The sequence below is a fragment of the Phocoena sinus genome, chromosome 1, assembly GCF_008692025.1.
Source record: "Phocoena sinus isolate mPhoSin1 chromosome 1, mPhoSin1.pri, whole genome shotgun sequence".
Taxonomy (NCBI): Eukaryota; Metazoa; Chordata; class Mammalia; order Artiodactyla; family Phocoenidae; genus Phocoena; species Phocoena sinus.
Window position 1 is genome coordinate 87534511 of NC_045763.1, and position 12356 is coordinate 87546866.

Consider the following 12356-nt stretch of genomic DNA (forward strand, 5'->3'; position numbering starts at 1 on the left):
TATCATTTACTGTCACATGTTAAATGCAAACAATGGAAGTGCAAAATAATTTAATAAATCATTTTCTTCAAGTAAAACAATAATTTAAATGATAATTTTTAAAAACCTCATAAACAATTCAAAGAATAAAAACACAGTTATTAAAGTATTAGTATTCTTTCCTGTGGATATCTGACGTTTCAGTCTAATGTAAAGAACAAAACTGAATGGCAAGAGAATTGCTTCCCCTAATAAGCAACTTATTACCTTAGCAATTTTATTATTTTACACTAGGGTCAAAATAATTAAATTACAGAATATCATAGAGCATCATGTAAATTTGAACCACTGAACATATAGTGCCTCACTTATAAAAGTCCACCAAGTATGAATGCCGTTATTTTAAGACATAAGAACTAAGATATTATTAGCAAAGCAGTGATTTCAGTACAGGTTTTTGGTATTTCACATTCAACTCTATGACACCAATTTGAAGTACCAAGATACCAGTAATTTTGTTTGTATAATATTTTTATTTTTATTCTGAAAATTCTATATGATAAGATTAAATCAACAATTTATTTGTTCAATTTGTACAAAAATGACAAACCGAAAAATAATCTACAATTCTAAAGTGGTCACTGCCTAATATAATAAGCAAACATATCATGCTGCTGCAAACATATATTGCAAGAATCATCCTACTCTGATGGCATATAAATAAGACAGTATTGAAAGTGAAAGAGTAACTCTGTGTAGGAATCCCCAAGTACATAAAATACAATTAAAGATGGTAAAGACAAACTGAAAATGTTTAAACAAAAAAAATCGAAACCACAGTTCTGCCTTAATTTTAAAAACTGCAGTTCCTGCAAAGAAAAAAGGTAATAAAAAAGATCTTAAGCTTAGGAAACAATAGGTGGAATTATATGAAAATGAAAGAATTAGAGGAAAATGTGTAGAAACAGTTTATAACTTCCTCGGCAGCATTTCCCAGACCACGTAGATGTGACAAGAGCTTATCAATCAGTTAGAAAAATACAACAAAATGGATTGAATGAAGCTTTTCCACTTAAGATCACAAATTTATAAAGCCAAAGAATTTTATTTTGGTTTCAATTTGTCTTAAATAATTAAATTTTCTCTACATTTCTAGTATTTTAATAATACTTTTATTAATTGACTCTATGAATAATTTATACTAAAATTTGTTTAATATTCACATGTTATAAATTCTTGCATTTTGCTTTGTAATGTGTTTGTAAATGTTTATCTTTGAACTGTATGAACTCTTCTAATTTTGCTTTCTTTCATTAATTTTTAGCAATATTCAAACTACCTAGCGTCAGGCTTATCATTTTATCTTACTATTAATTGCCTGTACAATTGAAGTTCAGTATTAATCAAGCCATACTAGTTGATCTCAGCTGAGGACTCTTTTAAGAAAGAGACGTGATGAGAAGATCGTGGTTGTCAAATGATGTTTAGTCAGTGAGCTGGCTGCTCCTTTTACTCTGTTTCTTTCCACTTATTCTAATCCCTCCTTTCCATAAACTCCTCTGCAATGTAGCAATTAGACTTATTCCTTCAATTAAATATGATATCCGTATAACATGTACTATTAAAAAGTTATCTTTTTCTTTTAAAGATTATGATTCTTCAAAGAATCGGTCACCGCTTTGTTGTTTACCACACATTTCGCCCCTCAGCTATTTTTCAGTTTGGCATCCTGTACCTCAGCTGTAGATAGCAAGAATCACTCATGGCCTTTCCTCAGAACTAATTCTGAGTCACCTTTTGCCTTTTTTTTTTTTTTTTTTTGCGGTACGCGGGCGTCTCACTGTTGTGGCCTCTCCCGTTGCGGAGCACAGGCTCCGGACGCACAGGCTCAGCGGCCATGGCTCATGGGCCCAGCCGCTCCGCGGCATGTGGGATCTTCCCGGACCGGGGCACGAACTCGTGTCGCCTGCATCGGCAGGCGGACTCTCAACCACTGCGCCACCAGGGGAGCCCTGCTTTTTTATATTACTTATCACTCTTATCTTAAAATATATTTCTTTTGGCTTCCTTGACTTCTTGTAACTCGGACGGTTTGTTTGCCTCCTGCCCTTTTTTGCCCTGGAATGCAGGTATTTCCTAAGGATCTGCTTTCTTTTTTTCCTTTAGTTTTCTAATCATCTGTGGAATGTAGCTCTTGTCTCTCCCTACTTTAATCTCTGTGAGGATTTTCCTGAAATCACTCTGTCTCACTCCACACCACCCACTGGATCAACCTGACATACCACCAGCACCTCAAACTCAACGCGTCCAAAAGCTTTTCTCTCCTCTCTCCACACACTTTCCTATTCCTTGGGTAGCAGGACCATAATCCTAGAAAACCAGACAGGAATACTGCACTGGGGTCTCACTCCCCACCCCACCATCCTCACCACATGTCTTGAGTTTAGAAATTGTGTGGATTTTGCCTTCACAATATTCCTAACATCTGCTTCCCCATCCGGATTCTCATTTTTGCTGTTAGTCTCTCATTTAACTTTGATCTAAAATATCAAAATAATTATATAACTTGATTCTCTATATTCACTTTCTTCCTGTAAAACATAACTCTGATCATGTTCAGAAACCTCCAGTGATTTTTTATGAGAATTCAAAATTACTTGTTTTTAAATTTCAATAACCTCTACTCTTTGGCCACATATACTTGTCTAGCCTTATTTTTAAGTTCTGTAACTTTTAAGATACATTTCCCGGGTCTTTTCTCCCTTACAATAGACTGTAAGTTTCTTAAGAATTAGGGCTTGGTTATTATTTGTCTGCGCGTTCCTTAGACCTTCACACAACATTTTATTCTAGGATCTCATTATACATGTTTTCATAGTGAATGAATAAATGAATGAAGTAGCTTTTACCCACCACCTCTTCATCCTGGAAATTCTAACATTCCAGACTAGCAATAGAATTCTCTTAAGATCAAACCTAATAAAAAAAAAACCAGAGTGGTGGGTCACAGCCCTGGATGCACCCTGGAATCACTGGGAAGATTATGAGAAACAGTAATGCTCCACCTCCAGAGACTCGTTTAATCGTCCTGGGTGGGATTCAGTAAAACGGTATTTTTAAACGTTCTCCAGGTAATTTGAAGTACGCCCAAAGTTAAAAACTTTTGAGCTAGAGAGAAAGTGTGGGCTGGGGAAATTGGAATTTTGAATTTAGTTCAAGATTAATTTTCACGTACTATATTTACCCCAACAATAAAATCCACCCAAATGAATATTTTCACTGTCTCTAGCATCAGAATTTGATACTTAATAGATCTACGGCTAATGGAAAATATACATGAAAAAAGAATTAGTTTTAATAGAATATTAGACTTTTAAAATCTATAGGTAATTATCTGAGATTAAACTATTCAAAAAGAATATTAGACCTGAAAGTAAACCATCATAATTTATGCCTGGTTCTTTTATTCTATTTATGCAGTGATCTGTTTATTCAACCAACATTAATATTCAGTTATGTTTTGGTTGTTTATAATTGCAATTTTAATTTATACAGAAGTAATTTCATATCGAATTGTTTTAAATTCTAGAGTTTATTGATCCTTAATACATCCTATGTAATCATTAAGACCTTGGTATAGATCTTCAAGCTCACTAAGTGTTTTGAACCCTTTATGCTTTAAAGAGGGAAAGGGTACAAATGATGTAATCATTTCTGAGTTTTTAATATTCCATTATTTTGTCTTGCTCTCTCTTTAAATACAGGTACAACACATATTTGGAAATATGTTTTACATTTTAGATATCACCAAGCAGCCAAGTGGTATTGTTTATCTAACCCTTATTTTTTTAGAAAGTAATTGGTTTTAACACCACCATTTGTGACTCAGTAATTCATCAACTAGTTCTGAAACGCTAACCAATTTTTTTTCTTAATAAGTCCCTCCTGTGTCACTTCCCTACCTCCTCTACCCAAACTGTGCTCCAAAACTGTCAATATTTCAGAGTAATATAGAGGTAAATGCAGAAAAAAAAATTTTTTTAATTCTGAAACTGGTTTCAAAAAACCTGAAGCCCTTGGAGTTATGGAGAGGACTCAGAGTATAGATACACTTATGAGAGGGAAATTTGTGAAAAACTAAAAATGTGTCACCCCCAGCCCCCATATAGGCTTGCTGGGCATGGAGCAGGTGGAGGAGAAGTGATATAAAGAGATTATCTATCATTAGAAATATAGGAGGGATGAAATAAAGTGAGCCACCTGAAAGAGTAAAGCAGGCAGGAATAAGGAATGTGTAATAGATGATTACAAGCGTGGACTCAAGCCAGACTGCCTGTGTTCAAATCCCAACTCAGGCATTCACTAACTGTGTGACCCCAGGCAAGATATTGGCAATTATGTTGCCTAATTTTTTCTATAGTCTAAAAAATGAGGATAAATAAAATATCTACCTCATAAAGCTGGGGCAGGAATTAACTGAGTTGGGGATGCTGGAGAGGATGTGGTCTCACTCAGACCTCCCAGCTCCCCACGTACTTCACAACATCTTTTTCCTCCCTTGGCTCTGTGATGATGCTTCATCCTCATTCCTTCCTATTATCTTGACTATTCTCTCAAACTCAGTTCATGTAAGACCACTGTCTTTAAGCGTTGTCTTCTAGCCAACACTCTAGGTCACAGGCATCCTAGAAAGACCCTGACACCTGCTTAAGACACTTCTCCAAGCTTTGCCTCCTACCACCTAAGCTGAATGTCTTCATTTTTCTTTGCTCAAACCCTTTACGTGGACCTTGCATTTAGATGGCATACCAGGCTTTTGATTTGGCATCTTCCCCCCTGCTTCATCCTCTCAGCACCTAATATGCTTCTGATAAGAGGAGGACACACTGCCCCTGCACTGGACCAGACTTCCAAGATTCTTCCCAGACCCCAGGTCCGGAAGCCTCACCTCCTTTTTCTCCTTGGGATGATCACACAGCCTCCACAGTAGACTTCTGTCTATCCAACTACCCCTTAAAGGATCAAGGATCCTCTCAATTTCTCATTCCCCACATTAACCCAATCTCCTTTTCCTCCACGATTCCAACATTCATTGATAGGCTAATAAAAATAATGACTTAACATCGATTGAATGCTACTATATACCAAACACTTTTTGGAGATAGGTAGTATTACCTTCATTTTGCAAATGAAAAAATTGAGGCACAGAATGAGTAGGTGACATAACCAAGTTCACACAGCTCATAGATGGGAAAGGAAAGAATGAAAATCTGAATCTCCACACCGGATTTGTACTAAGTGTGTTTTTTAGAAGCAGACTGTCTGGGTTTGAATCCTACTTGGCTGGGAGCTGTGTGACCCGAGGTAAACTGTTTAATAGATCTGGGCCTCAGTTTCTAATTGATAAAATTGGGATCATTATGCCTGTCTCCCAGGATTTATGGGAGTGTTAAGTGGGATAATAAATGTAAGGCACTTAGAACAATACCAGCACTTAGAAAGTGCTTTAATGGTTACTTATTGTTATTACTCTTTATTGCCTCTTCCTGATGGCTAAATCTTTGTTCCCAGTTTTTTGAGCACTGACCCATGTATCTGACTCTGCTAGATGTCTGGATGTTCCACAAATGTCTCAACTCATTATTATCTCCTCAACTTATCCTTCTAGTAGAGCTTACCTTGGCGAATGCTATTATACAAAACACAGGAGTCATCCTGGACTGCTCGTTATTAATCAGTTAATCCCAACAATGAATTTCCCCATATTTTTCCAGCCTTAAAAGTTATCCCATCTTCCCTCCTCTCACTCCTACCTATAGCAGACTCATTTCTCGTAATAGTGAAATACTTAATGATAGTTTACTATTAAAAAACAAACAAAAAAACAGGAACACTGCTATGTGCCAGCGAGTCAATGACAATCATAAAATGAATAGTATCAAATCTCTTCTCTCAAGGATCTCACAGTCCAATTAGGAAAAGAACACATTAATAATTGAACACCAACTGGTGAGCGCTTTAACAAGGAATATGTCAGGTATTAACGGAAGGTGGAAATGGGGATTATGGATGGTGTGGTGAAAAAGGCAATACCAAAGGTCAGTCTCATTCAACAAGCCAATGATACAAGGCTCTGTGCTAGGTGTTGGGTTATTTCTTCTGACCTGGAGAATATCATAGTCTATGGGAGAAACTATAAATATACATTTCAGTATAAAATAGCAAATGCTAAGACAGAGGGAGACACAGTGAGTTCTGAGAGTATAATCGAGGTCTGCAGTATAAGAATAAGACATTTTAGAAATGTCAGGATCTAAACTAACTGCCTCTGCCTTATTTGACTTGTCTTACTGGAAAAACCTATTTTTAAGGCTCTCTTCAGATGTTGCCTTCAGTTTGAGGCTGATCCTGGCTTCCTTTCAAGTGGGTTTGGTTCACAGTGTCCGTTTCACCCCACTCTCATCACTCCACCCTCAGCCTTTTACCTCTCCTTGACCACTCCTCTGTGAGAGCAAATATAATTTCTTTTCTAAATGATTATTTGCATGGTACTTTTTCTCCCAACCTATTATCAAGTGAGACGTCTCAATATGTGGGGAGTTTGCCACCATAAAAGCCTCATTTTCTTATAGTAATCCACTCAGTTATCAAATGCTCTACCCAGTTAATAGCAAACTGTACTTGGTGACTTCAGAAATTTACCATGATTGAAAATGAGAGTTAAGGATGCAGTTTACATTTAATCTAGGTGTTCCTTAATACAAATAGTACAAATGGGTATAATATATCTTCAAAGCTTTAATTTTCTTTATCATTATAGCAGTCAGATAACATTTAAGATGTGTTTATATTCAGTGGATTTTTAAAAAATTAAAACATTAGTCACAATGAAATACCTACGTATTACATATAATACTATATGTAAGAACTCAGTAAAGTTTAGTTATTGTTAAATCTCTTGTACTCAAATTATCTTCATTGATAGCCAAGATATGGAAGTAACCTAAGTATCTATCAACAGATGAATGGAAAAGGAGCTGTTGTGCATAAATATATATACAATGGAATGTTAGCCATAAAAAAAGAATGAAATTTTGCCATTTGCAACAACATGGACAGACCTGGAGGGGATTATGCTTAGTGAAATAAGTCAGTCAGAGAAAGACAAATATTACATGTTTTCAATTATATGTGGCATCTAAAAAATACAACAAACTAGTGAACATAATAAAACAGAAACAGACTCCCAGGTACAGAAAACAAACTAGTGGTTACCAGTGGGGAGAGGGGTGGGGGGAGGGGGGAGGTAGGGGATTAGGAGATACAAGCTACTAGGTATAAAATAAATAAGATACAAGGGTGTAATGTACAGCACAGGGAATATTTTATAATAACTTTAAATGGAGTATAATCTACAAAAATATCTAATCACTATGTTGTAAACCTGAAACTAACAAAATATTGTATAAATTTAAAAAATTATCTTCATTGAACATACGAGCACTTCCCCAGTATTTCCTATGTGCCAGGCACTGAACAATCTGACCTGACAGGGCTGCCAGCCACTAATTCATATGGCATCGTTGTACAATTTGGAAAAGACACTCTTCCTCAAGACATTTTTGTGTCCATGTTGAGGAATTTGTCATAATAAACTAATTTTATTAGAACAAGCCACCATACTGCCCTCTGCAGAAGAGTGTTGTAATAAATATGTAAATTGGCAAGGTATACAATGTGAATGGCTCCTCTAGGATTGTGCAGTAAGCAACCTACACAACCATTCACCGAGGTCCAGCTTAGTCTATCCTTGTCCTCAAAAAGAATGTTACATTTGGTAAGAAAAATAAATGCTTCAATAATGCACTAAATCAGAAATCATAAGTTTATATAAGTAAGCAATTTGCTATAAAATTATTAAAAAGAAATACCATCTTAATAAGTAATGAGTATCATACATGGTTTCAATTTGGCAAAATGCTATGCTGACTGTGAGACTCTGAGAAGTCACACTATAAACAGTGATGAACTTTTGACTATGGTCATTATTTAGAAAATCTGTTTTTTAATAAAAGCAGCTGAGAATCTGTCAGATACACAATTATTGGGTTGAAATTGACCTAAGGAAGCCCACATGTTCAAAATCCTGTTTCCAGAAAAAAAAAATCCTTAAACCACCTAAAATAAATATCTATCTTTTTAAAAAAGTATTAACGACTCATATTATAAGAAAATCCTCCTTATAGTTAAATCCACAGTGCTTAGAATTTAATGTCTTTTATTCTCTCAATGTGAGAATAAATGATACAACAAATGTATAGTGCCTGGATAGGGTAGGTACTCTATAGGTGATGAAATCCTTCTTATTAATGCATTTAGAATACTTTTCAGGTTTCCTGTATTATGACAAGTTACAGTATTAACTTCCTGCAAGCAAATATAAATGAATAATCAACTAGTTGATTACAGTACCTGAAATTTTCTTTATAGAATATGGATATGGCAGTCTGTGATCTCAGGTTCACGTTAGAGCATATGTTGCACAAGTACAAGATTTAACCAAGAGATAGTAACATTGTAAACATTATTCCAAATTTGAAGAGAATGGCTTTTTAATATTTATATCTATCACTGATTTTTAAAAATTGGGAATGTCCAGGTTTGATGAATTGAGACAATGGTAACTAACTAATTAACTAAATAAATAAAACTAAGCAATGCCTTTTCCTTACCATGGAATCCCTTTACCTGTTCTCTTTTTCTTAACGATTTCTTTATGTTCTCTTTTTCCCAACATTTCTCAATTCTTTTTTCCATTCAGCTTCTTACTGCCACATATAACATATTAAAATTTGCCACAATTTCTTTTCTTTCTTTCCTTATATTCTTTTTTTTAAATCATAGATTACCTAAGATATATTAGAATACGAATGTGTTTGGATTACTGCAAGAAGGATTCCATATGATCCCAATATCTATATTGAGCTGTTTTCTTCAGTTTCATGTAGCCCAATTAGCAGCAGATGTTTTTTGTTTGTTTTTGAACATTTTATGTGTAGAATGTTTGTATTTTTCATAGTAATTTTTCTTCTAATTGTGTTGGCGCTTTTAGTGTATTTCTAACCTTTTAATTGTACAGAAAAAAAAATCCTCTAATGCTGCATCATGAGAGATAAAAGGGACACTTCTATCTTCGTGCTTCATAATTACAACCTGCAGCCAGGAATGGAAGTCATGGTGGCACAACTAGAGAGTTGCTTATCAGGGACATAAGATTAAGGAGTCTGAAAGAAGAATGCACCCATTAATTGTGGAGAAAGAAATAAGGGGATCATTTTCTTAATTACATGGAAATGTAGGAAGAAAAAAATCTAGGAAAAAAGGCTAAAAATTGCATTTCTGTAACAATTAATAGAGAAAAGAAAACTTTAATCAATTTATTTTCACAGTTTCTACACAAATAGATTCAAAAAGAATTATCCACACCAAAATGATTCAATTACTTATTTTTTCAGTGAAGTTAGTAACTATTTTTTTCCTGATTGAGTGAACCAACCAAATGTTTGATAACTTCTAGTGGACGTTGACAGTGTATTGATGTCAGTCATGCCAACAGTTTTTTTTTTTTTAATAAATACTAAACTGAGACTATCCTTTGAACTTCTCATTAAATATGAAAGTCCATATTATTTCCTTGTTGTACTCTTGAAAAAACTCTTACAAACAGGGCCAAACATCTCTTAGAGAGGAAAAAAGGAATTTACCTCCTTGACTTTACCAAGAACTGTTACTCAAAATTTGTTGTTATTGTTGTTGTTTAATTCAGGGGAAAATGCTATATTAAGCAGTGAAAAAATTAAGAGAACATGTGATTTTTAAAAAATATAGCTACGATATAAATGAGAGTCATTGATCTGTAGCACATCAACCCAACTTCATAAGAAACCTTCTAAATTATATAATAAATTGCCCTTTTTTCTACCACATAGGTCACTGCTTTTTGTTGATACTATTTACTATAATAGTACTAATGTCTATGACTTGAAAAAGCAGACTCTCTCTGATAAGAAGAAAGATTTTTAAGACAAGGGCCTTCATTCTCTGTGAAGAGCTAATTATTCAACAATTACATGTGTGACATATTTTACACGTTAAAAACTATGTAACAGAACTGATTGTTGCTTGAAACAAACCAATCTTTTTAGGGAAAACTAGTAACAGTAAAATCTGTTTTTAAATCCATAGAGTTTAAGTTGCTATTTAAATGATGATATAAAGGAAAATAAACTGATTTTTGATTATACATTTAATGTTAATTCAAGTGCCTCTTGATATCACCTTAAATTAATTTTAGCTATAAAATTGCCTGTTGACAATCTGTTTTTATAAATCTCTTAAGAAAGATTTGCATTATCTATCATTTAGTTCTAGTTTGTTTTTAAACAATAAAACTTAGTGCTTGTAATATTACTGTCATTTCTACCTAAAACTTAGTTAGATTCAGCAATATACTTTACCCACTTATTTGCACAGTGGCTCCCTAATTTATACTTTATAAATTATTTATTTATAAATAAATAAATAAATCTCTATGGATTTATTTATTTATTGATGAAATATGTCCTTTAGTATTTCTTTCAAGTGACACACTTTGTGTGTCATTGTATGTCTTTAAACTTTTTTATTCTACCCTCTTTTGTAAATGTTAACTTTACTTTGAATGTTATTTCCTCAGCACTATGAAATTATTACTCCATTCTCTTCTAGCCTCTCCTTATGATGATGAGGTCTGTTATCAGCCTGATTGTTCCTTTGTAAATAAGGAACTTATTTCTCCTTTATCTCTATTTGATTCCAAGATTTTCTCTTTGTCCCTGATGTTCTGCAATTCATGACAAAAAGTGACTAAGTATAATTTGTTTTATTTTTTATCTAACTTTTTGATATGAGGGCTCATTTCTGTCTTCAGTTCAAGATATTTTTCAGCCATCATTTCAACGATTTCCCCCTCCCTATGAACACTATTATTTCTTACTTGGATTATTATTAGACATATGTCAGAGCTTCTTGATTGTTTTTTTGTCTCCACGTCTTTTAAGTTCTCTTTAATGCCTTTTTTTTTCTTTCCATCTCTCTCTTTGTGCTGCATTTTGCACGCTTCAATCTTCCTATTCACTCATTTTCTCTCCATCTATGTCTAGTCTACTTTATATACTTTTCATTATTGTTTTATTCCAATGTCTTTATTGTTTTATTTGATTGAAAACTTTTTTTGGTTTATACTCGTGGAAGCTGGGAACTCAGGATTCTATACTAAGTCTAGAATAAATAATGCCAAAATATTGAGGTTGTAATTCCAGAGAGGAAAATCCTATGATTAAGCTACAAGATGCATGCAAGAAAGGATGAATCATTATCTTAGTAGCCCTAGCATCTAGTAAACAGCCTGGCAAATTGTATATCTCAATAAGCGTTTACAGTATAGATTAAATATAAACCAACTAAGTGATAAACTTAGCAATAGTATATGCTAAGCATTGATAGGTTGTCTTTTCTAATTGTCAGTGGTTCAAGTACAATGATTCTTAAACCAGAGATATTAAAAAAAACACTTCAGGAGAACTTTAAAATGAAGATTTACAGGCCTTACCACAGAGTTTCTGATTCAGCAGGTTCGGAAAATGTCTAGAAGTCTGTATTTTCACATGTTTGATTTTGATTCTGGGAGTACAGAAAGTATTTAGAGAAATATTACCTGAGTGTAATCAGATTTTGAAATGATAGTAGAGGTAGGTAAACCAAAGATTCCTCTACATGATTTAGTCAGTAGAGAGGACAGTTGAAACTGACAGGAGAGAAGACCTTTGGAATAAAGCTGAATAACAGGAGAAAAATTTGAGAAAGGCAGATCCTGCCCTTATCAAGTATTATATCAAAGCTAGATCCTTTAAAAAATTTGTAAACAATAAATATTTGGTCATTTCTCTAGTAAAAAGCAGCATTTTTCAGCATACATTTTAAAAATTCTTTACATTATTTCCTTAGTTAAAACCATTTGAAAATCTGCAGAAAAAGTTAATATTGAGTCTTTTTTTCTTGTGGATTTATTTTTTTAAAAAAAGCTTTGCATTGAATTTTGTAGCATCACAGAATGATAATGTAATGTAATTTAGCTTAATAGCTATTTTGTGTTAGATGACAGTTTTATTAAGCAGAACCAATAATCATCTTTATTCAGAGTCATAACGACCCATTATAAATGGTCTTATTTTCCCTAAATTTAATTTTACCTCTTAGAGTATGCCTTTCTAGAATTGCTAAAATGGTTACGCTTGGTTTCTTTCATAAATATAATTTTAACAATCACTATAGAAACA